This window comes from Bos grunniens, chromosome 11, assembly GCF_055505025.1.
Source record: "Bos grunniens cultivar Pamir isolate PY7600 chromosome 11, Bosgru_T2T1.0, whole genome shotgun sequence".
NCBI lineage: Eukaryota > Metazoa > Chordata > Mammalia > Artiodactyla > Bovidae > Bos > Bos grunniens.
The window spans coordinates 31,458,191-31,485,862 of record NC_141175.1 but is presented as its reverse complement, the minus strand read 5'-3'; the positions used below and the strand labels follow the sequence as shown (position 1 = coordinate 31,485,862).

The following is a 27,672-nucleotide window of genomic DNA, read 5'->3' as shown; positions in this document are numbered from 1 at the left end:
TTAGACCATCTGGACTAAAATATGACTAAAGCCAGTTCAGGCCTATTTATAAATGTTTAAGATTCTAGTGGGCAGGTATGGGAATTTACTCATCTTGCAGCTGCCACAGACAAGCCTCATATATAAGTATCCTTGAGTGTTAAGTCTGTCACCTACCAATCTGGAGTGTTCTGCCTCTTTCTTTGATCGCTCCCTGACTGTTCCTTTGGTCCCTGACAGTTGAGCTCTTCCAAAGGGATTAACCTGATGGCTTGGACAATGGGAAACTGAGTGATGGATAAATAATGAATAAGCGTTTGTGGGGCAGGATATGTGGAAGACATTTGAGTTCCTCTGCAAGAGCTCAAGGCAGTCCTCACTGTTTTCACATCCTGGCTTATAAAGTTCTGATAATCCCTGACAATCATGGAATTGATGCCCTAGCCTGGGTATAAACTCTAGAAACTTATCCTTTGGTAGATGCAACAGATTGGGTACATGGGAAAAATAGCTACCATAGCTCTGGGTGGGGTAGTGCATAGCCAGAAATTCTGATTGCCCTTGGAATGCAGCGATGGTTAATGCAGTAAGAGTATGTCCTGTGTGTTCTAAAGAATGCCAAGGCTACTGCCTAAAGAACCTAGGACCATTCACTGGACTTCTCAGTAGCTGAGGGACTGACAAATTGATTATACTGGCTCCCTCTGTCTGAGTGAGAGTTACAAATATGTCTTTGCTTATACGGCCACTGTGTCTGGTCTAAACCAAGCTTTCCCCTACTGCCATGCAAGCCAGGCTGCCGCATTATGGAGACTAGAAAAGCTAAGTACTGTGTACAGATACCATCATTATAGGCAGAGATTGAGAATCATATTCCAAAGGTGTAAGACTAGACAAAAGAATATGCCATTGAGTAGAGGTTGCATGTCTTCTATAACCCATAGGCAGCAAGATTGGAAGAAAAAAAATTTAATATTAAAATATCAGATTAAATCCCTAACAGGTAAAACTACCTTGGCCAGGTGGACTGGAGTACTGTGTCGGGCTTTAGTACACTCAAGGATCAATTGGTAAGGCCGGTTGCTCCACACATTAGACTGGGAACCCCTGTCGAGACATTCAGCAGCATAAAGGTACGGAAATTGTGGGAGACAGCCATTGCCCAGACCCCACTGTGGATCAATGTGCTATGCTGCTGAGAATAGGAAACCCAGCCACTCCGGGGAAAGGCATTCTCCATTGGAATTTACAATGAGACAGTCCACTGAGGTGGGTGAATTATTTCACATTCCCAGGTGCTGGGAAACTGCTTAATCTCCGCTGAGATTCCATTGTCCTGCTGCAAACTGGACCTGTTAAAATGTGCTACACTTGAAATGGAACATGTGCCATTGAAAAAAGAGAAAATAGGTCTGGTCTGCTATATCCTTTCCCTGGTCCATCTCTTCTCTCCTGACAGCACAGCCTCCCTGGCCAACAGGTATGGTGTGCACAACCAGGTCAAGTTCCTGAAGCTGCCCGTCTCCCTCTTCTCAAGGCCAGGTGTACGTGATCTGTCTTCCACTAATGCGATCATGGGGCTGTCATTTTTGTTCCCTTACATACAGGTCTTAATAATTCACCTAGCAAGGCTGAAATGATAGCTGATAAAGCCTGTCCTTACCAAACACTGAATGTCTCTAATGTGAAAAGCTGTCCTCCAACATAGGTGGCCTTGGACATTATTACTGCCTCACAAGCAGACACCTATGCCATTATCCAACAGAATATTGTATTTCCAGACCTGATGAGTCTGCTAATGCCCAGAGTATATGACTCCCAGCCTAGAGGTTTTAATAAATCAGTGGTTCGGATCACAGGGCTCTTGATGAAAAAAAAAAACATATATATGTATATATATGTCACTTGTTTTGGAGATCAACATGTTAATCTGTGTTTTATGTTGCATGTGCCTGTACCGTTGCTATGGTATCTGCCTCCAGTGCAGCCAGATAGCCACTAAACAAGCCACCTCAACTCTAGTGAAGCTCCAAGCCCCTTGCTGACCTCTCAGGGCACAGTGCAGAGGAGGGGGGAGCTTGTAAGATGGTAAGAGCCCATCATGAGAGTAGAGTGTTAGAGGAGGTCATGGAGAGGATGTGACTAGAGAACTGAACCTTGGTAATCAGGGGTCCTCACTCCTCCCATGTTCTCGGAATGTACATTTCAACTCCACATTCCCAACAGGAGCTGTTTTCAAGGACATAACCTTGAGAGACCAACATGCTGTTGAGACCATCTGAACTGACCATGTGCTGAACCCAGTTCAGATCAGATCAGTCGCTCAGTCATGTCCGACTCTTTGTGACCCCATGAGTCACAGCACGTCAGGCCTCCCTGTCCATCACCAATTCCTGGAGTTCACTCAGACTCACGTCCATCGAGTCAGTGATGCCATCCAGCCATCTCATCCTCTGTCGTCCCCTTCTCCTCCTGCCCCCAATCCTTCCCAGCATCCAATGACTCAACTCTTCGCATGAGGTGGCCAAGGTACTGGAGTTTCAGCTTTAGCATCATTCCTTCCAAAGAAATCCCAGGGCTGATCTCCTTCAGAATGGACTGGTTGGATCTCCTTGCAGTCCAAGGGACTCTCAAGAGTCTTCTCCAATACCACAGTTCAAAAGCATCAGTTCTTCGGTGTTCAGCCTTCTTCACAGTCCAACTGTCACATCCATTCATGACCACAGGAAAAACCATAGCCTTGACTAGACGAATCTTTGTTGGCAAAGTAATGTCTCTGCTTCTGAATATGCTATCTAGGTTGGTCAAAACTTTCCTTCCAAGGAGTAAGCGTCTTTTAATTTCATGGCTGCAATCACCATCTGCAGTGATTTTAGAGCCCAGAAAAATAAAGTCTCACACTGTTTCCACTGTTTCCCCATCTATTTCCCATGAAGTGACGGGACCAGATGCCATGATCTTCGTTTTCTGAATGTTGAGCTTTAAGTCAACTTTTTCACTCTCCACTTTCACTTTCATCAAGAGGCTTTTTAGTTCCTCTTCACTTTCTGCCATAAGGGTGGTGTCATCTGCATATCTGAGGTTATTGATATTTCTCCCAGCAATCTTGATTCCAGCTTGTACTTCTTCCAGCCGAGCATTTCTCATGATGTACTCTGCATAGAAGTTAAATAAGCAGGGTGACAATATACAGCCTTGACGTACTCCTTTTCCTATTTGGAACCAGTCTGTTGTTCCATGTCCAGTTCTAACTGTTGCTTCCTGACCTGCATACAAATTTCTCAAGAGGCAGATCAGGTGGTCTAGTATTCCCATCTCTTTCAGAATTTGTGATCCACACAGTCAAAGGCTTTGGCATAGTCAATAAGGCAGAAATAGATGTTTTTCTGGAACTCTCTTTTTCCATGATCCAACGGATGTTGGCAATTTGATCTCTGGTTCCTCTACCCTTTCTAAAACCAGCTTGAACATCAGGAAGTTCAAGGTTCACATATTGCTGAAGGCTGGCTTGGAGAATTTTGAGCATTACTTTACTAGCGTGTGATTATGCGGTAGTTTGAGCACTCTTTGGCATCGCCTTTGTTTGGGATTGGAATGAAAACTGAACTTTTCCAGTCCTGTGGCCACTGCTGAGTTTTCCAAATTTGCTGGCATATTGAGTACAGCACTTTCACAGCATAAGTCCTCCCTATAAACTTCTAAGATTCTGTCCTGCAGGTAGTGAGGTCCACTCATTTTGCAACTGCTAAAGGCAAGCCTCTTCCAAAAGTTCTTTTGCTTATCAAACCTGCACCTACCAGTCTTGGAGGGGGTCTGCCTCTTTCCTTGGACTCTTCTTGCCCTCCAGGAGCAAGGGCCAATTTGCAAACCAATAGTGTGTGTGTGTGTGTGTGTGTGTGTGTGTGTGTGTGTGTATGTTCGGGTGCAAGGGGAATACATTACTTTTCATCTGAAATTTTCAATCTATTTGAGGTAGGATAATGTTTATTATTAAAACTATTTTTTTTCTTTTCACCAACTTTGATTCAACATGTTTATGAAGTTATTTAACACCTGATCTGAAAATACTGATATTTCCATAGCTGTTTAATAAAAAAAGTCTTATCATACTGTGGTTCCAGACTTTACAACAATCTCTCTGTAATGCTGGAATTACTTTAATTATGAGCTCTTTCAGAGATGATGGATTGCTTATTGTGGAGGAATGGCATATTGCACCAGTGAGCTAGGCTTCTCACATACTCACTACCTTTGCAAAACCTGGTTCAATGTAGTCAATGTATATATAATATATTATATATACATTATATATTATATAATATATATATATACACGCACACACACAAACACATACACGTCTAAACTCTTTATTGAAAATTAAGGTGAACAGACACCAATCATAAATATACAATTCAGAGACCTTTTAAAAAGTGAAAACATCTGTAGCCACCACTCAGATCAAAAAAATAAAATATTGTCAACAGCTTGGAGATTTACACATCCCCTCTTCCAGTCACTACCCTCTCCAAAGTTGACCTCAATCTTAACTTAAAACATCATTAGATAATGTTGGCCATTTTTGAAATTTATAGAGGAAAAGTTGCATCTCACATATTATTTTGTACCTGCCTTCTTGTTCTTAACATTTGTCTTTGAAATTAACCCACATTGTTACATGTCACAGTTGTTTCTTCTTACTGTATGTTTTTCAGTTTTACAGACCTACCACAAATGATCCATTTTCCTTGACAAAAATATGGATTGTCTTTGTATATAATGTCTAGGAATAGAAATGCTATATTCTAGCTTGTGTCTATTAGTGCCCAAATGTGTATATTTCTACTGGGTATACATCTACAGATGGAGTTGCTGTGTCTCATACCAAGCTTTAATAAATGCTGTCAAAACACTTTCTAAAGTGATTTACTTGTTTACCTTCTCACTAGCCTTGAGCAAGAGTTTTAGTTGCTTCAAATCCTCTGTGCAGTCGTGCTCAGTCACTTCAGTTGTGTCCAGCATTTTGTGAACCCATGGACTGTGGCCCACCAGATTCCTCTATCCATGGGATTTTCCTGGCAGGAATTCTGGAGTGGATTGCCATGTGCTCCTCCAGGGGATCTTCCTGAGCCAGGGATTGAATGCCTTCTTCCTGCATTGCAGGCAGATTCTTTATGGCTGAGTCACCAGGGAAACCCCTATATCCTCTGTAGCACTTGGTAATTTCAGGTTTTTCAAACTGTCATCATTGTGATTTTTGCATCAGTTCAGTTCAGTCGCTCAGTCGTGTCCAACTCTTTGCGACCCCATGAACCGCAGCACGCCAGGCCTCCTTGTCCATCACCAACTCCTGGAGTCTACCCAAACCCATGTCCATTGAGTTGGTGATGCCATCCAACCATCTCACAGTGGCATCTAATTGTGGTATTAATTTGCAGTTCAAGCAGTTCAGTCACTCAGTTGTGTCTGACTCTTTGTGATCCCATGGACTGCAGCCCGCCAGGCTTCTCTGTCCATCACCAAATCCCGGTGCATGCTCAAACTCATGTCCATCTAGTGGGTGATGCCATCTAACTGTCTCATCCTCTGTCATCCCTTTCTCCTCCAGCCTTTAACTTTCCCAGCATCAGGATCTTTTCCAATGAGTCAGTAATTTGCATCAGATGACCAAAGTATTGGAGCTTCAACTTCAGCACCAGTCCTTCCAATGAATATTCAGGACTGATTTCTTTAGAATTGACTGGTTTGATCTCTTTGCAGTCCAAGGGACTTTCAAGAGTCTTCTCTAACACCACAGTTCGAAAGCATCAATTCTTCGGTGTTTAGTTTTCTTTATAGTCCAAGTTTCACATCCATACATGACTACAGGAAAAACCATAGCTTTGACTAGATGGACCTTTGTTGGCAAAGTAATGTCTCTGCTTTTTAATATGCTGTCTAGGTTGGTCATAGCTTTTCTTCCAAGGAGCAAACATCTTTTAATTTCATGGCTGCAGTCACCATCTGCAGTGATTTTGGAACCCAGAAAAATAAAGTCTGACACTGTTTCCACTGTTTCCCCATCTATTTCCCATGAAGTGATGGGACTGGATGCCATGATCTTAGTTTTTGTATGTTGAGTTTTAAGCCAAGTTTTTCACTTTCCACTTTCACTTTCAACAAGAGGCTCCTTAGTTCTTTTTCACTTTCTGCCATAAGGTTGGTGTCATCTGCATATCTGAGGTTATTGATATTTCTTCTGGCAATCTTGATTCTAGCTTGTGCTTCATCCAGCATAGCACTTCTCATGATGTACTCTACATATAAGTTAAATAAGCAGGGTGACGATATACAGCCTTGACGTACTTCTTTTCCTATTTGGAACCAGTCTGTTTTCCATGTCTAGTTCTAACTGTTGCTTCCTGACCTGCATACAGATTTCTTAGGAGGAAGGTTAGGTGGTCTGGTATTTCCATCTCTTTCAGAATTTTTCACAGTTTTTTGTGATCCACACAGTCAAAGGCTTTGGTATAGTCAATAAAGCAGAGGTAGATATTTTTCTGTAACTCTCTTGCTTTTTTGATGATCAAACAGATGTTGGCAGTCTCATCTCTGGTTCCTCTGCCTTTTCTGAATCCAGCGTGGACATCTGGAAGTTCACGGTTCATGTAATGTTGAAGTCTGGTTTGGAGAATTTTGAGCATTACTTTGCTAGTGTGTGAGATGAGTGCAATTGTGGGGTAGTTTGAACATTCTTTAGCATTGCCTTTTTTGGGGATTAGAATGAAAACTGACATTTTCCTGTCTTGTGGCCACTGCTGAGTTTTCCAAATTTGCTGGCATATTGAGTGTAGCACTTTCACAGCATCATTTTTTAGGATTTGAAATAGCTTAACTGGAATTCCATCACCTCCACTAGCTTTGTTCATGGTGATGCTTCCTAAGGCATCACTTAGGAATGTGATGCAGATAATTTGCAGTTATCTGATGACTATTGAGGTAAAGCATCCTTTTAAGTATTTATTGGGCCATTTGAATTGTGTAATGTGTGTGTGTGTGTGTGTGTGTTTGAAATATCCATTTAAAGCTTTGGTCTATATTTCTATTTTGTTGGGTGGTGTTTATCTTATTGAATATATGAAAATCTTCATACATTCCTGAGTCCCTTATTACAGCAATTCCCAATCTCTGTGATCTAATTCTTGATGATCTGAGGTAGAGCTGGTATAATAATTATAGAAATAAAGTGCACAATAAATGTAACGCACTTGGATCATCCTGAAAGTATCCCCACTCCTAGTCCATGGGAAAATTGTCTTCCAGGAAATTGGTCCCTGGTACCAAAAAGTTTGGGAACTGCTGCCTTACTGAATATATGCATTGTAACTATCTTTTCTCCATTTTTTTAATGAAGAGATTTTCTTGATTTTTAAAGTAGTCAAATCCTTTCTTTTATGATTAATGCTTTTTTGTGTTCTATTTAAAGAATTTTCTTTGTGAATAATGGCATTTGAAGCATTTTATCTCTATCGTAATTGTTTTCTAGAAAGACAATTGGTTTTTATGTAATAAATGTGAAACATGAACTTGTCAAATTCAGCTCTTATTTTTAATAGTTTTCATCATCTTATGTATTCTTTGTCATCTGCAAATTAATGATTGTTTTTATTGCTTTCTTTTCTAACCTTGTATTTTTAATATTTTCTTGCCCCATTACCCAGGGTATGACTTCTAGCATCATAATAAATAAAAATAAAGATAGTAGCTTCTTTCTTGGTTTATTCCCAGTTTTAGAGGAAAGCACTTAGGCTTAATGCTCTAGGCTTTTTTTTTTTTTATTTGGTAGATTCTACCGTATTATGCCAATTTTTTTATTCTTTGTTGCCATATTTTCTCCAGTTGTACTGAGATATCACTGACATATAACATTGCATTATGTTAACTTGTATGTATGACAATGATTTGCTATCTGCTTATATTGTAAAATGAGTAGCATAGTGAGTTTAGCTAATAGCATCACCTCACATAGTTACACAGTTTTTTTTTCTTGTGATGAGAACTTTTAAGATCGATTCTCAGAAGTTTCCAAATATGCAGTACAGGGCCTTCATGACCTAATTACTTTTCAAAACCTCAACCAGAACTTTCAGTGTAATATACAATTTTTTATTACTTCCCCATATATCACATAAATCAAACTTTTTCATGAAATAGTCAAAATAACTCTAGAGATTGTACATGAATGAACACACTTCCATCATAGGATGACAGAGGACTCATTCAAGTTCTTTTCTGGGGAAAAAAAAAAAAAAAATTTGAGCATTTACACTGTGTTAGCTAGTGCTATAAAATAAATTAATTACCTAGTATCTCCTTGGTTCTTCTGTGTTCTGGACATTTGGTACTGAAGATGCAAAGCTGAGGAAGTTTTGATGTGGTCCCTTTTATTCACACCAATAATACAGACTCTAGTGAGAAGCAGAAAAAAATAATTATAGCATTTTATGTACAGGCTTTTAATAAAAATGCCAATAACATTCATGAATGTTTACTGTGCACCAACATTTTTATGAGCACTTTACATACATCAGTCCTCACAGAAACTCAGTAGGATCAGGTGGTGTTATCACTCCCACTTCACCAGTAAGGATGCTGACACACAGTTAGGCTGGAGCACTTTGCTGAAAGTCATATGACCAGGAAATGGCATAGAAAAATCAAGAGCTCCAGGAATGCTAGGAGATAAACAAACAACTGGCCCCACCTAGAATAGTTGGGGAAGGCTCATGAAACAGGAGGAGAAGGCAATGGCAACCGGCTCCAGTACTCTTGCCTGGAGAATCCCGTGGATGGAGGAGCCTGGTGGGCTGCAGACCATGGGGTCGCTGGGAGTCGGACACGACTGAATGACTTCACTTTCACTTTTCACTTTCACACATTGCAGAAGGAAATGGCAACCCACTCCAGTGTTCTTGCCTGGAGAATCCCAAGGATGGGGGATCCTGGTGGGCTGCCGTCTCTGGGGTCGCACAGAGTCAGACATGACTGAAGTGACTTAGCAGCAGCAGCAGCATGAAGCAGGAAGAGTTAGCATAACTTGGCAGACATGATTGCGCTAGCATTCAGGAAAAAGAGCCTCTGAAATGTCATAGGTGTGTGTGTAAGTGTGTGTGTGTGTATGTATGATGGTCAGAGATGCTCAGAGAAAGATGAAGAGCCTGGTGTGCTTGCACTTCAGGGTTTCAAAAGCAAGTTGTAGAAACAGAGGAAGGCTTTTGAAGAGAAAAATAACAGAATCTCAACTATTTTGATCAGAATATATTAATCTGGCTCTCCTACCTTCCATTGTGATAGTATCTACTCCTTACAGAAGGATTACTAAATACTAGGCAGAGAATAAGCACTTCACACATGTTAATTCATTTTCACTTCAGAAAAACCCTGCAAGGTGTACACTTGAACAGAAGGAAAAAAAAAAACAGTTGAGATACGGAGCAGTTGAGTAACTCAATCAAGATCACATCTCTAATTGGTGGCAGTGTTAGTATTTGGATCTGTAGCTTTGGTCTTAATCTCTGAACGCACCAAAGTTTCTATCATCTGTTGTTTTTTTACAGACTGACATTGTTAGATATATTATAATAGATATTGTGTGTACTATAGCTAAAAATGTTAGGTATATACTGTACATTAATACGTATAATATATGTCTAATTTGATAGGCATATTATATACATGAAAATATCTCCCTACCCAGCTGAAACATAAACATTCCAAGAATAGAGACTTTTGTGTATATTGCACTGCTGTTCTTTCAAAGATTATTAGAAAAGCAGGCCATCTGTAGTTGATACAGAATGAATGAATCATGATTTAGTGAATGGTAGATGTCTGTATGGGCGAATCAGAATGTGTGTACACACACACACACACACAATCCTAAGTATTTATTCACTTTTCTTTTGAATAATTTGATGTCTTTTATTGTTTAGATATGAGTGTACCTTTTGGGTAACTTGTTTGTCAGTAAATTACAGAGTTTATTTTCGGCAGAAGTTATAACTAAAACATAAAGAGAAAATTCTAATTTATGAATATTACAAAAAATATATATTTATTTTGTATTACTATATAACTCACTTGCCTCCCCCCAAATAATTTTATCATGGCCTAGAGCATATGTGATGTGTGTATATGTTGTTTTTTAGCCCTTAAGCCATGTCCAACTCTTTGTGACCCCATGGACTATAGCCCACCAGGCTCTTCTGTCCACGGGATTGTCCAGGCAAGGATACTGTAGTGGGTTGTGGGTTGCCATTTCCTTTTCCAGGGGATCTTACTGATACAGGGATCAAACCTACATTTCTTGCTTGGCAGGTGGATTCTTTACCACTGCACCACCATACACACATGTATAGTGTATATACATAATATGTAGAAGTTGTGTGTATGTATATACGTCCTTTTTTGCACCCACACTGAAGCTTGACTTTACCTGGAGGCTGGGTTGGTCAGGATAAGAGATCCTGGTTGTCATTTTGCAGGCATCTGCTCTTCTCCCTGATTTTCATGATCCTCTGTGATGCTGCCTACCTCTTATCCAGACTAACACTTCTCCTGCACAGTCAGGGCTTCCTGTCCTCTATTTCACACTGCTCCCTCCCTGACCAGCTGTGATTGGCTGTTACAAGCTGTGACAGTCATCGTTTCTGAGCTTAGTATGTTCACCTTTTCTATTTTTTTTCCTTTCATTAGCTGAGAGCTCTTGTCTTTCAATATCTCATCATTCCTTCTTTTATTCAATGGAGTTCAATCACAAAAATCTTAAAGAATTATCTGGTAACATACAGTTTAGCACTCAATTGTTTGCTAATTGGTTATATAGATGAGGTATGTTGGCATGTCTTTTGGGTTCCCCAGAAAAAATATCAGACAGTGTGCCAGGAAACCCTACTTTGCTAGCTGATACATAGTATATTACTTAGTTATTTCTATTTTGTGGCTGTGCCACCCTGCATACAGCATCTTAGTTCCACAACCCACGTTCCCTGTAGTGGAAGCACGTGGTCTTAACCACTGGACCACTAGGGAAGTCCCTTGATAAGTATTCTAAAGCAGGGCGTGTGCAGGGAGCTAAGGGACCTAGGTTAACACACTCTTTGTGAACTTGAGCAAGTATTTCTTCTGCTAGGGTCTTGTTTTTCTTATCAGTAAATGGAGTTGTTTACTAAATGTCATTTCACATCTCTAGCTCTTCTGAGATGGGAAATGAGTACTGCAAATTAATAGATTATTCACATTTGCCTTCTAAAAACCAGATACATTACTTTTTACAGTAATAATATTATTATTATACAGTATTCAATATTAACATTACAAAGTACTATTATGTTTTAACAGGAGGACACATCTAAGTAATTGGACACAATTTTCTATGGGTTTAGGACCCTAAGGTGGGTATGGTTGAGGGCAACATTGCAAGTTGGCCTCCTCCTGTCCTGTAGTCCTCTTGGTGGTAGCTGTAATTATATGCTGTGTGAATTAAATTGAAGGATTTGGTTTCAAATTCTGTGATTCAGATTACTCAGACTGGTTGACCGTGGAGCATCCATGGGAAAGTTTGTTGGATGCTAAATGATATAGATAAGGGGTAGGTGTTGCTGGGAGATACTTCTCCATGTGTTTCTCATGTTTCTTCTGCAGGTCTTGTAAGAGAGAAACTTAATTGTGTATAGCTTTGGAGTATCTTTGGAATATCAAGAATACTTGTGTACTGAAAATGTGTTGAAGGTGGAGATTATGTTTCCTTCTAGAACAAAGGGCAGGCATGCACACTGCTTATTATAAGAGCTCTGTTTCCTGTGCTTGTGTGGTCTTTTCTTGTAACACAAACCACTGTTCTGTTCTCTTGAATCCCGTTGTGTTGCCTGAGGGAACAGGCACTTAAATAACCAGCACAAAAATGCTGATATTCTGCCAACTATTATTGCTGTGAGCAATAAATTATCCTCATCTCTGACTGATGAGTCTTGTGTTTTCCATTAGCTCCATGAAACAGTGACAAACTAACTTGCCAACATAGGATATCATCTTAAACCCTTCACAGTTCTTGAGAAGCAGAGGGGCATTTTAGGGTTTCTTTCTAGATCCCTTTTGCTCAGTCTTTTCTCATTCCTTTCTGGAAGTAAAACCCTAAGCATGAAGATTTCACCACTAAGGAGCAACAAACTAAAGTTTAGATCTTGTGACCCCTTGGTCCTGTACTTCTTTCTCAAAAGTGTTTTACATCTAAATAGATACTTGAAATACCCAAGCTGTGCAAAGTTAAAACTACTACTTTTATACATCAGTGTCTCTTTTGCTGTCTTGTACACAGAACAGTCTTATGGACTCTATGGGAGAGGGAGAGGGTGGGAAGATTTGGGAGAATGGCACTGAAACATGTAAAATATCATGTATGAAACGAGATGCCAGTCCAGGTTCGATGCACGATACTGGATGCTTGGGGCTAGTGCACTGGGACGACCCAGAGGGATGGTATGGGGAGGGAGGAGGGAGGAGGGTTCAGGATGGGGAACACATGTATACCAGTGGTGGATTCATTTTGATATTTGGCAAAACTAATACAATTATGTAAAGTTTAAAAATAAAATAAAATTAAAAAAAAAAACTACTTTAATGCAATGCACTTGCTGTATAAAAGCCCTCTGTATATGAGTAGTCTCTAGAACTGTGCAATTAATTAAATATGAATTTAATAGATGCTTTGCTCTGGTACTTATATTTTGAAAGAAAAACACTTTTAAAGAAAGACAAAACACTACAGTAAACCATTCATGATCTAAGTGAAAGGGAACTTCTTGGTTAAAACGAAGCTAATGTTGCAATTTGAAGAGAAGTGACAAATGCTGCAGCTAAATCTTTGCTTGCATTCATTTGTTCTTTTGGTAATTTTGCTCAGGCTTGATGAATGGTTAGTAAAATCTTTATGCATACGGAATGAGTAATCTCCAAGATTCTCATAGAATTTCCCTCAATTTTAGGCTTTTGTGAGGCTTTGGGTTATTTCTAATTGAAGTTCAATTTATTTTCTTATACATAGTAAGAGAATCAGTTGAGAAGTAAACTGACAAGAAACTTCTTTTGTGATATCTGAGACTGGACAGTAAGTGGCCAACTCTTATTAGAACTGAAATGAGATAAGGGGCTGGGTCCCCTATTCCCCTGCCTGCCAGTCTCCATTTGTGTATGTCCCCGGTGGGCATAAATCACAGGAGTTTTAGGTTTGTTTTGTCTTGTGTTATTTCTCTGGCTTTTTGGCCATAAGGCATGTGGGGTCTTACTTCCCCGGCCAGGGATCAAACCCACACTTCCTGCATTGGAAGGCAAAGTCTTAACCACTGGACCACCAAGGAAGTCTCTCTCGTGTTTTTACTTATGTGTTGGTTTTTGGATTAGTCCACTTATGTGATAGCTTTTCAGTAAAAGACAGAGATCTTCCTAACAATCCCTTCATCCTCTCTACCCCAAAATATGTTTCAACATTCAGATTTGCTGATACCTGGTATTCTGCCCTTTATGGCTTCTGCTGATAGAAGTATTGTCTGTAAAATCCAACTGCTTATCTTTATCTTCCAGGAAATCTTCAGTTTCTCCATCTACAACTTTTCCAAGTTTATTGCTTTTTTATCAACTATATTTGAATAACTTTGTTTCTAGTTTAAGAATATACACATGTAAGTGTTTGCTATAATTAAAAAGGTATTTCTCTGATTAAATTAGGTCTGGGGGCTGATCTCACTTCTGCCTGGGGTTCTGACCTTGGCTTACTTCATGTTGTGTGTAACTACTGGGTTCATATGCTCAGTCCTGTGGGATTTGTCTTTAGATGTTATCTAGATAGAAAGGATGATGAAAATCTCACTGTCTTTCAGAACAAAAATATGTTGATTAAATGGTAATTGAAATGAAGTTACATAGAAGTAGAGGCTATGGGTGAATTACAAGATGCTTACATAAAATTGTGAGATAAAAGCACATTGATTATTTAAAAATACAGTTGGGGCTATTGCTTAATAAGGACCTAGGATCCTAGAGTTCGTTGTCACTCTCTGTGCACACACACAGACACACACGCCCATACACCCATCCATCCCTCCCTCCCCACCTTTCACAAACTGGAAATTGCCTCTCCCCAACTGGGTAGAGAGCTGGAGGCTTGCTCATCTGAGGGATTAAACCAACAGCAGTGATTGAGACACCAAACAAATGTGAAGGCAGAACTCCAGCAAGAAACTGAATGGATTAAGAAAATCCCACACTGAAAAAGGAGCCTTCTGACCATCTGTTGGTGGGCCCATTTTTATGCCTATTAGATTTATATTTTAAGTTTTGAAGTCTCCATTAATGGAAAGATCAGCTAGTAGTGTTTACTAATATAATTTATGATCAAGTCTAAAATGATACTTGCTGCATTCTACTTGAAAAAAATACTTAGTTTTGAACTAGATTCTTGAATCAAAAAACTGGGGTGCCTAGTTATGTGTGTATATGCATACATTATGTATAAATTTAATATCCAGATGCTCTTTACAACAAGAACTTATAGAAATGACAAAAGTGTTTGTTGAACAAGGCTAAGCCTGATTCAAGGTGAGAAATATGTTCTAACTACATGCTTATGGAATATAGTACATGCATATATTTAATATATAGTATAGATAAAATAGTTGCAGGTTGAACTCTGAAAACAGACTGGCTGAATTCAGTTCAGTTCAGTTCATTCTGTCATGTCTGAGTCTTTGCGACCCCTGCAGCATGCCAGGCTTCCCTTCCATCAGCAACTCCCGGTGCTTGCTCAAACTCATGTCCATCAAGTCAATGATGCTATACAACCATTTCATCCTCTCTTGTCCCCTTCTCCTCCCGCCTTCAATCTTTCCCAGCATCAGGATCTTTTCCAGTGATTCGGTTCTTCACATCAGGTGGCCAAAGTATTGGAGTTTCAGCTTCAGCATCAGTCCTTCCAATGAATATTAAGGACTGATTTCCTTCAGGATTAACTGGTTGGATCTCCTTGCTATCCAAGGGATTCTCAAGAGTCTTCTCTAATACCACAGTTCAAAAGAATCAATTCTTCGGTGCCCAGCTTTCTTTATAGTCCGACTCTCACATCTATACATGACTACTGGGAAAAAACATAGCTTTGACTAGATGGGCTTTTGTTGGCAAAGTAAAATCTCTGCTTTTTAATATGCTGTCTACATTTGTCATAGCTTTTCTTCCAGGGAACAAGCTGATTTCAACTCCTTGTTCTAACATTTATTTTCCAATTTCTCTGTTGCTAAATTTCCTCAGTAGGAATTGGGAGATAATAACAGTATCTATCTCAGAGTATTACTGTAAGTACTAATTAAAGTAAAATATATAAAACAGTAATGACAGTGTTGGTATATATTAAATGTTCAACAGAGGTTAACTATATTAATAAATATACAAAGAATTATAAACATATAATGGATTCTGACATGCATACTTCGTCACTTTAAGAATTTATTGAAAACCACAATCAGTGTTTAAGCTATTAGGATATTTTTTCCCTCTTGTCCTTGTCTGTATTCATCTTCCAAGGTAATTGATGATTGGCTCATCATGCTAGATCATAACTCTTCTTCACTGAGGTCCAGGACATACTTAAATATGTTTATTGTTTTAGGACTCTATTAATAAACCTTGGTTTAAGGGGCTTTTCTCAGAATATGAGTGGTAGTTTTGAGTGTTGTTTAAATGCACAGACTTTAGGCTTTAGAGTCAGATAATCTGGATTTAATCTCTTATAAGCTTTGTGACCATGGACATGTTCCTTAAACTTTTGAGCCTTAGTCTGCTAATCCAAAAGATAAAATTATAACAGTAGCTAATTCATACTTTTGGCTTGAAAATTGAATAGGAGGGCACATTCAATGCTCTCTACACAGTACTGTCAAACAATGTGTCCAATAAATATTACTTGTTCAGCAAGTTGAAGGCATGACCTCCATCATTCTTGAGAAACCATTAACACCAATCGATTACCTGGAGACTAGCTTTTTCTTTTTCTTTTTGGTGAAAGGGATCAGAAATATTCCCAGAATATTTAATATTTCAACTGTACCTTGGAGGAAAACAAGACTTTACTAGGCAGAAGCAGGGAGGTTAAAAATTTTTGGAAATGGCATGTCATAAGAAATAATAAATCAGAAGCTTAGAATACTGTAAGTTGTCCAGTATGGCAGGAACCACACACTGAGGCTTAATATAGAGGCTAGGTTCAAGTACGAGCAAGAGTAGCAGAGAATGTTTTCTTTGTTTGTTCTATGGAGTATGTTTCTAAAATATAATCAGTATTATAAAGAGGAGAAAGAATAAATACTATGTTGTGTGCCTTTGCTTTTTGGAGAATTACTTAGCTGATAAAACTATGATTTTTAAAATGATACCTATTTGGGAACTAAAGTTTGATATTTTTTGGAGGGGAATGTAAATAGATTTTTCAGTCATTGTAAGAATCATGGCACATTTAAGTTTGTAGATTTGGCAGTGTTTTTTCTTTTTTATTGTATTCTTTACTTTTGGAAGCCCCAGCCTCAGGACTGCCTGACTTTTAGCATTCTCCCACTATCCCTTCAGGATCTCATTGTCTCAGATGATTTCTTTCGCTTACCTCTTTCCTTTCCCAAGCTCTACCCAAGGTCATACTCTCATCTAGCTGTCACAAAGGATAGGATCCGATAAATTATTTTGCCATACAATATAAATGATCAATAAACTGAAAGCCATTACCACAGATTCCCCCATATACACACAAAAGCATAGCTGGTCTTATATCATATTCAAAACTTTAGTTAATGTTAGTATGACAGAGAAGTCCCATATTGCAAAAGAAAATTTCTAGCAATAACTTATCTGGGCTAATTTCACTCCTCCTATGAGAAGCTACCACCAGGAGAGCCAACCTTCAGCTACAATGCGGTTTCCCTACAGGGACACTGTCACAGCATCTCCAGTTATTCACTCTTAGTTCTCAGAGTATTGGTTACCTTGTTTTGTACAGAAATGATGATCAAACAAGCATGAGAGCTAAATATGAAGACTCCAATGGACGTTTTCCCCTTGTTTTGAGTGATGGTCAACACCAAAGGCAGAGCACCTCTAAGTACCAATGGGGATGGAAAGGTTTCTGTGGAGTCAGTTGAAACACTGATCATTTGCAGTTCACTTTATCTTACATGGTTATTGGTATAAATCAATTTTCCTGAAAATAAAAATGTGGAAACAAACTAGGAATAGTTTGTGCAGGTTTTCCAGATTGTTGCATAAATGATCAGGAGCAGTCTGGCACTGTTTCTTTACAGCAGTCACTGAATTTTACCATTGACAATAGATACCTGCCTGCTACTTTTAAGCCATTTTAATTTTGGCTTCACTTCATAGGGTATCGATAATTAATTGCATCAGCTCTACTACTTTAATAAAACTGGTCATCCACAAAGCAAATATGTATTGCTTAATTTTCAGTTTGAGAGTTGATAACCACTGAAAATTAATCATCCATAGAAAGGGAACTAAGCAGCACTTCTAATCTCTGAAAAGATTGCCAGTCCATTAGAGTTATGTGCTATAATCAATTCACATATAACTGTATAATTTATAAGCTCCAAATTAGATCAGCTATCTATTAGACCTAATAAAAATGGAAATGTATTAATCAGATTAGAAAAATAAAGGAGAAAATTAGCAGGGAATGGGATGCAATACCCCTGGGGAAAAAAAAAAAAAACAAAGGTGTGAAAATTGAATCGGTTAACCTGGTTTCCCCTGTATGCAGCAATATACTTTTATAGATAATTCTCTGTAGTTTATATATAAAAGTTTAAAAGAAGGTTCTTCTTGGAAACTCTATGGAAGCTAATAGGCCTAAACAAAAAGTTCTTCATATCATGTATTACTTCCAAGAGAATATAACGTTTATTGAGCACATGTTACATGCCAGGTACGGTGCTAGGCCTGTAGGATGTAGGCATGCCTTTTGTGATTAATATTCTTATTGAGCTCACTTCCTAAGTTATAGACATTATTAACTATCTTTTTCCTAGATATCCAGATCAAAGAAACTGTACATTTTAGCTAATGTTTCAAAACCATAAATATTTGACATTCAGTAAAGTGACCTGTCTCTTGAGAAACCTGTATGCAGGTCAGGGAGCAACAGTTAGAACTGGACATGGAACAACAGACTGGTTCCAAATAGGAAAAGGAGTACGTCAAGGCTGTATATTGTCACCCTGCTTATTTAACTTCTATGCAGAGTACATCATGAGAAACACTGGGCTGGAAGAAGCACAAGCTGGAATCAAGATTGCCAGGAGAAATATCAATAACCTCAGATATGCAGATAACACCACCCTTATGGCAGAAAGTGAAGAGGAACTAAAAAGCCTCTTGATGAAAGTGAAAGAGGAGAGTGAAAAAATTGGCTTAAAGCTCAACATTCAGAAAACGAAAATCATGGCATCTGGTCCCATCACTTCATGGGAAATAGATGGGGAAACAGTGGAAACAGTGTCAGACTTTATTTTTGGGGGCTCCAAAATCACTGCAGATGATGGTGATTGCAGCCATGAAATTAAAAGACGTTTACTCCTTGGAAGCAAAGTTATGACCAACCTAGACAGCATATTAAAAAGCAGAGACATTACTTTGCCAACAAAGGTCCGTCTAGTCAAGGCTATGGTTTTTCCAGTGGTCATATATGGATGTGAGAGTTGGACTGTGAAGAAGGCTGAGCACTGAGGAACTGATGCTTTTGAACTGTGGTGTTGGAGAAGACTCTTGAGAGTCCCTTGGACTGCAAGGAGATCCAACCAGTCCATCCTAAAGGAGATCAGTCCTAGGTGTTCATTGGAAGAACTGATGTTGAAACTGAAACTTCAATACTTTGGCCACCTCATGTGAAGGGTTGACTCATTGGAAAAGACCCTGATGCTAGAAAGGATAGGGGGCCGGAGGAGGAGGGGACAACAGAGGATGAGATGGCTGGATGGCATCACTGACTCGATGGATATGAGTTTGAGTGAACTCCAGGAGTTGGTGATGGACAGGGAGGCCTGGCGTACTGCGGTTCATGGGGTCATGGAGAGTCAGACATGACTGAGCAACTGAACTGAACTGAAAGTTGTAATGCCCATTAAGGAATCTGTTTTCACATTTACGCTACGTTCCTTCATTACCTCATCTTGCTCCTTTACTCACTATCCTAGCTTGAGCCAAACTCCTATTGAACCACCAGAAGCAGCAGTCACTGGGACCAATGATCACCAGCTTCATGAAAAAGTCAGGGTAGAAATGGAATTACTTTCTTTAAATTAAAAAAAAAAATTCTGTAAAGAATCACATTTTCATGTTTTTCAGCATTGCTAGTTTTCTCCCAAGTAAAAGAGTTTCCTACCTAAAAGAAAGTGAAACAAGCAAGTAATAAAATGTCTTAGACATATAAGTAGCCATTACTTACATATTTGGAACTTCACAGTATCTAATGAAAATACCCATAGGGGTTTTAGTTCATCACATATTTGTTGGTTTTTTCACTCAAAATTTGAATATCCCTGTCTTCTAGTTCCAAAGGGAACTGGAAATATGTCTATAAAAGGAAATTTCATGTATATAATATCCTCTGCTTAACTCAGTTAACCAGGCATGAGTTTGTATGTGCCTGAAAGACATACAACTTAATCTAAATCTGTGGGGCAAACAACTAATGTATTCCAGCATGGCAACGTTGACAACTCTGCCTCAGTATTAAACAGTCATTTATATAATTTTTCTTTAAAATTTAAAAAACAAAATTTTCTTTAAAATTTGGTCTTCAAAAAACAGTGTAAGGAAAATGAAAACACAAACTATTGATTGAGAAAAATATTTGCCAAACAACATAACCTACTAAAGGATTTCTATATAGAATTTATAAAGAGCTTTCAAAACAATAAGAGACACATGCAGTACAACATAAATGGTCAAAGTATTTGAATAGACACCTCACAGAAGATAATATAAAAAAGGCAATACAGGGTGCTGAATATAAATGCTGATTATCATTAGTCACCAGGGAAATTAATTTCAAACCAGAATGAGATATCATTACACATTGATGAAAATGGCTGGGAAGATAAAACAAGAAACAAAGCAAATAAAATCCGACCTGATACACAATAATCATATGATCCATGATTCAGTCATCTTACTCCCAAGTTTCTAACACAAGCTAAATGAAAACTTAGGTTCATACACATATGTATATGTTTATGGTGGCTTTATCCATAATCAATTCAACTGCAAACAACACAAATATTCTTCAACCGTTGGATGAATAAGTACTCTGTGGTATGCCCATACAAATGGCTACTACTGATACATGCAACAAAAATGATCGTTCTCAAGCAAACTGTACTAAGTGCATAGTGCACTATGCTGCATATTCTATGATTCTATTTATATAATATTCTGCAGGCCAATTATTGCATGCTTAACGCTCAGAGTGAGGGAAGAGACTGACTACAACCTGTAGAAATTTTCTTAGGAAATAGTACTGATTCTAGGGGAGAATATTCTGATTCTAAGGGAGAATCTATCATTATGTTTTTGTCCAAACTCAGAACTGTACATTTGAATTATGCTTCAATAAAATGAAATACATAATATAAAATAACTGAAATCAGGATTAATAAACTTTAAATGATAATGGGTTCAAAATAAGGCACATGTTCTGAATTTTTCTTTTACAAATTAATAACTGATTTAAATGCATTTATTAGAGATTGGATGAATTAAATGTACAGTGTTTTTTTTAACAAGATAGGTTATACAAAAATTATTTTTTCTGTTGAAGTTTAGCAGCAAGATACCAAGGTTTAACTTAATTTATATTTGTCTTATCTCATATAGAATATTGCTTTTAAATACTCTGGTATTTAAATACTCTACTTTTAAATACTGTGGACTATCACATAGACATACAACCATCTCCTCTCCTCCAATTTACATTTCATGTTGCCATGATGAACTTCTACTCCTCTATTTCCATTAAGACTCCTCTCATATTTACCCTGGACCTCTCAAGTATTCAATGCAATAAGATTATTTCAAACTTCATCATAAGATATCTCAAGGCATTCAGTACTGTTGACAATTTTATCCTATATAGGACAATAAATATGTCTTGAATTTTGACACATCTTCTACTGGATTCCCATTCTAACTCTGTGGCTACTCCTCTGTTCTCTTTTATTGCCTTTTTCTTTTGTAAATGAGTTAACATTTGCTGTCTCTCTATTCCTGCTCACTTTTCAGTTAATACATTCTTCTTGGATAAGGCCATCTCCTACCATACCTTCAACAACTCTTGATATACTTATGACTTCAGCCCAATCCATAGCGGCCCCCCAGTATCAGTATCTTGAGGTGCAGGCTTATATTTATTTTAAATTCTCTCATCATTATCCTGCAACACAGTGAATTCCAGCCATCTTTCAGTTTACTCAATGAAGTCATCTCTGCAAACATTTTCAGCAGTGTTTCTTAGCCAAAGTCTTCTGCTTTCCTCCCAAGTAAGGATAAGGTTAGCCATTTGGGCACAATTTCTGAATAATAGAGCCTTGGGAGTAATAGTGTAATTTCATTAGATAACCTTGAACTAGAGGAACATGGGACCATTTATACTTGAGATAACATCTCTCTCTCTCTCTATTTCTCCTGGCTAGTATAGTAACCTGGATGTTTCCTTTTAGTTGGAAATTACCGCATATGAAATAACTTGCAATATTTGCCTCGGTATAATTAGGCCTTAGGGCAAAGACATTTTATTCTCTTTGGTTCTTGTACTATTTATTGTTCCTTTTCTCTGGGTCTTTCACCAACATCAATGGAGGTTTGATAGAACAAGAAATGTATTGCACAAAAATATAAATATTTGAGAAACAAAGATCCATACACAGAGAAAGATACTCATCTAGATCATTATATTAATGGAAAAAGAGGGTTTGGGGTTAGGATATGTGTCTCTGAGATTTTAAGCTAACTAGAAGACCGAGGAAAGTGTTCACCTGTATAAGATTTTGGCCTTGGGCTTGCCAATGTCAAGGGAATGACAATGAAAATAGACTAGCTGCCCTAGATGCTGTTTGGTTTTCCACCTTGATGAACTCTCTTATTCCCCCTTAATGAAACTGATAAGTTCTAAAACAATATGAAAACACACAACATAAAATATCAAACACACAAGTACCCACCAGCCAGAAAGAAGAAATGTTAATATTTCATTGCTTCTGCTTCAGATTTCATTTTATTTTTTTTTTCAAATGAAAGGTATATGACATTACGAAAGTCGGTAAAGTCCTTTTTGTTCTCCATTGAAATCATATTATCTTATCTCATTTTCCCAGAGATAAATATTGTGTATGCCTTCCTGTTCATGATTTTTATTATTTTGTCACTAAATCCATAGGTATTGCTTGCATTGTTGTTTTAAATATATATATATATAAATGCTATTAGTGTATGTGTTATTTCAGAAGTTTTTTTACTCAGTATTGGTTTTTTACATCTATCCATGTTTACATATATTAATATAGTTTTGTTGCTATAAGAATTGAGTGAATGCACAGTAATTTGTTATTCCCTTAACTAAGGACACCACTGGAATGGATATATTCATGCATATCATCTGTGGCAAATATATACAAGAGTTTCTCTTGGGCATGTATTTAAAATTAGCATTGCTGAGTCACAAATTATATACCTCAGTATATCCAGATATTTACAAGTTGCCCTCTTACATGTTTTACCATTTTATTCACCTACCAGTAGTGAATAATTTTTATTTTTTTTGTCCTTGTAGAATCTTAGTGGAATGAGATTTTTGTTTTTTTCGTATTTGGGGCCTCTAAGGTGGTGCTAGTGGTAAGAATCCTCCTGCCAATTCAGGAGCCTTAAGAGATGTGGGTTTAATTCCTGGGTGGGAAGATCCCCTGGAGGAGGAAATGACAACCCATTCTGGTATTCTTGCCTGAAAAATCTCATGGACAGAGGACCTGGAGGCCTGCAGTTCACGGGATCGCAAAAGAGCTGGACATGACTTAGCGACTAAGCAACAATATATTTTCCTTGATAATTAAAGACGAGTGTTTCTTTATGTAGTGATTTTCCTTTGGTGTTTATTCTTTTGTGATTGCTTATTATTTTGGTCTATTTAAAATACAGTAACAAAAGTTATTAAGGAAAACGTATGCTGAGATCTGTTTTTATATAACTTATAAATCATGACTAAGAACTGAGGCCACCTGTGTCAGCAGGTCTGTGGGATTTATGCCATCAAATTCTTGCCCAAGAAGATAAGCCTGTAAACCAATAAATATTTCACTATTTGCTTCAGGAAATTCTTCCATACTAATACTTATAGGTACAGAGTTTGCTCATCTGGGCAAATGGTTTCCCTGCAAGATATTAGATTGTTCATCTGGGTAAAAATTAGTTTTGTCAAACAACTATTTATCATGACTCACTTCAAAATCATTATCTCTCTATGTCTACCAAAATTATGTCACAAAATTCTCTCAAAACCAAGCAGCTCTGTACTTTGAAAGAACAACCTTAAATCACTTGAACCCAAACTCTAAAACCTCAGTTCAGTTCAGTCATTCAGTCACATCCGATTCTTTGCAACCCCATGGACCGCAGCACGCCAGGCCTCCCTGTCCATCACCAACTCCCGGGGTTTACTCAAATTCATGTCCATTGAGTTGGTAATGCCATCCAACCATCTCATCCTCTGTCATCCCCTTCTCCTTCCGCCCTCAACTTTTCCCATCATCAGGGTCTTTACAAATGAGTCAGTTCTTCTCATCAGGTGGCCAAAGTATTGGAGTTTCAGCTTCAACATCAGTCCTTCCAATGAACACCCAGGACTGGTTTCCTCCAGGATGGACTGATTAGATCTCCTTGCAGTCCAAGGGACTCTCAAGAGTCTTCTCCAACACCACAGTTCAAAAGCATCAATTCTTCGGTGCTCAGCTTTCTTTATAGTCCAACTCTCATATCTATACATGACTACTGGATAAACCATAGCCTTGACTAGACAGACCTTTGTTGGCAAAGTAATATCTCTGCTTTTGAATATGCTGTCTAGGTTGGTCATAACTTTTTTTCCAAGGAATAAGTGTCTTGTAATTTCATGGCTGCACTCACCATCTGCAGTGATTTTGGAGCCCCCCAAAATAAAGTCAGCCACTGTTTCCCCATCTATTTGCCATAGAGTGATGGGACTGGATGCCATGATCTTAGTTTTCTAAATTTGAGCTTTAAGCCAACTTTCTCACTGTCCTCTTTCACTTTTATCAAGAGGCTCTTTAGTTCTTTTTCACTTTCTGCCATAGGATTGATGTCATCTGCATATCTGAGGTTATTGATATTTGTCCTGGCAATCTTGATTCTAGCTTGTGCTTCATCCAGCCTAGCATTCCTCATGATGTACTCTGCACATAAGTTAAATAAACAGGGTGACAATATACAGCCTTGATGTACTCATCTTCCTAGTCTGTTGTTCCATGTCCGGTTCTAACTGTTGCTTCCTGACCTGCATACAGGTTTCTCAAGAGGCAGGTCAGGTGGTCTGGTATTCCCATCTCTTTCAGAATTTTCCACAGTTTATTGTGATCCACACAGTCAAATGCTTTGGCATAGTCAGTAAAGCAGAAATAGATGTTTTTCTGGAACTGTCTTGCTTTTTCAATGATCCAGCAGATGTTGGCAACTTGATCTCTGGTTCCTCTGCCCTTTCTAAAACTAGCTTGAAGATCTTGAAGTTCACGATTCATGTATTGTTGAAGCCTGGCTTGGAGAATTTTGAGGATTACTTTACTAGTGTGTGAGATGAGTACAATTGTGCATAAGTATCCTTTCTTTTTATTTTTTATGTTTTTGTTAATTTTACCCTTTAAACTATGGTTGACTCAAAATATTGTGTTAGTTTCATGTGTACAGCTTTATGTTGTTTCCTATTATATGTTATTAGAAGATATTGAGTATAGTTTGATGTGCTCTACAGTAAATCCTGATATTTATCTATTTTACATATAGTGATATGTATCTATTAATCACCTGCTCCTATTTATTCCTCTCCTTGCCCTTTTTGGGCTTCCCTTGTGGCTCAGAGGTTAAAGCGTCTGCCTCCAATGTGGGAGACCCGGGTTCGATCCCTGGGTTGGGAAGATCCCCTGGAGAAGGAAATGGTAACCCATTCCAGTATTCTTGCCTGGAGAATCCCATGGACACCGGGTCGCAAAGAGTCGGACACGACTGAGTGACTTCACTTTCCCCTTTTCCCTTTGGTAACCATAAGTTTGTTTTATATATCTGTGAGTCTGTTTATGTTTTGTAAATAAGTTGATTTGTATTTTATTTGGCTTCCACATACATATAAGTGATATCATATAATATTTATCTTTCTCTGCTGATTTACTACACTTAGTATAAACTCCAGGTCTATCCATGTTGCTGAAATTGGTAGTAGTTCATTCTTTTTATGGCTGAGTAATATTTCACTATATATATGTGTATATATGTATTATATATATATATGTTATTTGTGTGGTGAAGAGTTATATCTATAGAAATAAGCTTTTAACACTTTGTCAAAAGGTCTAGATTGTTACAATTTTTGTTTGCATAAAAAATCAGTTTCTGGGACAGATGATTAGACTTTCTTCCTGTATTTAATATTCTTTTTTAATTTATACTTTAATTCTGTAATTTTGCTTTATTATTTTTACATACATAGGTCATTAAATTTCACAATGGTTTTCTTCTCAGTGAAAGGTAGTTTTAGTAACATATAGTTTCTCTCTTTGTAACCATCAATACTTTTACTTTGAACTTTTTTCTGATATGAATGTTTTTATACCAGCTTACTTTTTAGTAAAATTTCCCTTTTATATATTCTCCTGTCCCTCAATATTGAACTTTTATGTTCATTTTCTCCTAAAATTAGCACTTTAAGCAGTTTATCTGGATTACAAATATATATACACACATATATTTTACTGAATGCAAATGAGTAGCTATATATTTCCTTTACATTTGTAACATTTCTACTATATTTGTGCTCTTCATGACTTTATTTCATGTTTTTATGATAGGACATCCTTAAAATTAGACTTGCTTCTTACAGTTAATGGTTTTCTCTTATTTTCTGCCTTCTGGGGATTGATTTTGTTTTTGTTACATTTATTTCTGCCTTTTCTATTGATTGCTTTTTATTATTCATTTTTATTTTACTTGTCTGGAAAGCATAGATTTTATTTCTGCTATTTTAGTGCCTAACATTCATGTTAAGCTTGTAAAGTTCTTTGTATGTCTTACAGTTAAAGAAATAAAATAATAAAATGGCATGGAAAAGGATATTGTTAATGTTAAACAACCAAATTGGGTCCAAAGAAACTCCATTTCAGAACCAATAAATAAATATAAACCACAACACAAAGAATAGACACAATTGAAAAGTGAATCTATATTTTAAATAAAAAGAATGCAGAACACAAAAGCAAAGTACTCAAGATAATTAGAAATAAAATAACAGCTAGAGAAGACAGAAATTTGAAATTAAATACAAGGACAATTGATTTATTTTAATTAGAGGACACAATAAATGCAAAGAAAACAAAAAAAAATAAAGTTGGGTATAATTTCATGACATGAATAAGGAATTGAATACAGGCGTAAAAGACATTGTTCTTATGTTCATAGGATGCATTGTTGAAAGACAAGGGAAGATTAATAGAATCATAATGAGTAACTATGTTTGTAATTATAAGAGGATAAATTTCTGTAAATAAGATATAAGGATATGTATATAATGGGAAGACTCAGTCAACATTGATATTTAAGGAAAAACTTCCTGAGGTCTGAAGGAGTAAATGGTAACTTATTGAAGCAAAGAGGAACAACACCCCAAAGTATTAATAACATGTGTGAAGACTTCAATTGAGAAAAAACATGGGGTGTTTCAGGAAATGAAAAGAATTGTATTATTATGGGCTGAATTGTGTCTCCTTCTCCAAGCTCAAATTTTGAAGCCCTGATGCCCATTATCTCCATATGTTGACTGCATTTGGAGATAAGGTCTTCAAAGAGATAATTAAGTTAAAATGAAACCATGAGGTTAGGCCATAATCTAATCTAATCTCATGTTCTTACATGAAGAGAAAATTTACACTCACAAAGATAGATCAGGGATCTATATGCATGAGAAGAAACTGTGAAGACATCATGAGAGTCCAAAAGAAAGGCCTTGGGAGAAATCAAACCTGCCAACACTTTGAGCTTGGACTTCTAGCCTCCAGAACTGTGATAAAAGGCATATCTGTATTTTAAGCCATTTAGTCTGAGGTATTTTGCCTGACAGTGCTGGTAAACTAATACATGCATGTAGGTGGAGCTGAGAGAGTTAAGGGGGAGAATGCAGCAAGATGAAATGGACATGAAACAAGGCTTGACCCTGCAGGTTTTATAAACTATGTGAAGGGTAATTTTCTCTAAGTAGAATGGGAAGCAACAAAGGCGTTTAGAGAACAGCTATGACATAATCAGATCTACAAGATTAATCTAGCTACTTTATAGGAAATAAATATG

General features: G+C 37.6%; 1 protein-coding gene across 15 annotated transcripts in view; it reads left to right on the top strand.

Annotated features, from left to right (window-relative positions):
• LOC147362809 (uncharacterized) overlaps positions 1-27,672 on the top strand; it is a 446,810-nt gene that overhangs the window by 82,522 nt on the left and 336,616 nt on the right. For 3 of the 15 annotated variants that reach the window (XR_015136474.1, XR_015136471.1, XR_015136462.1), the window contains one exon: positions 25,197-26,439. The exons of the other annotated variants lie outside the window; for them this stretch is intronic. The gene's annotated coding sequence lies outside the window, so the exon portion shown is untranslated. Of the gene's footprint in view, positions 1-25,196; positions 26,440-27,672 lie in introns of those variants that run through there. 15 annotated transcript variants of the gene reach the window in all.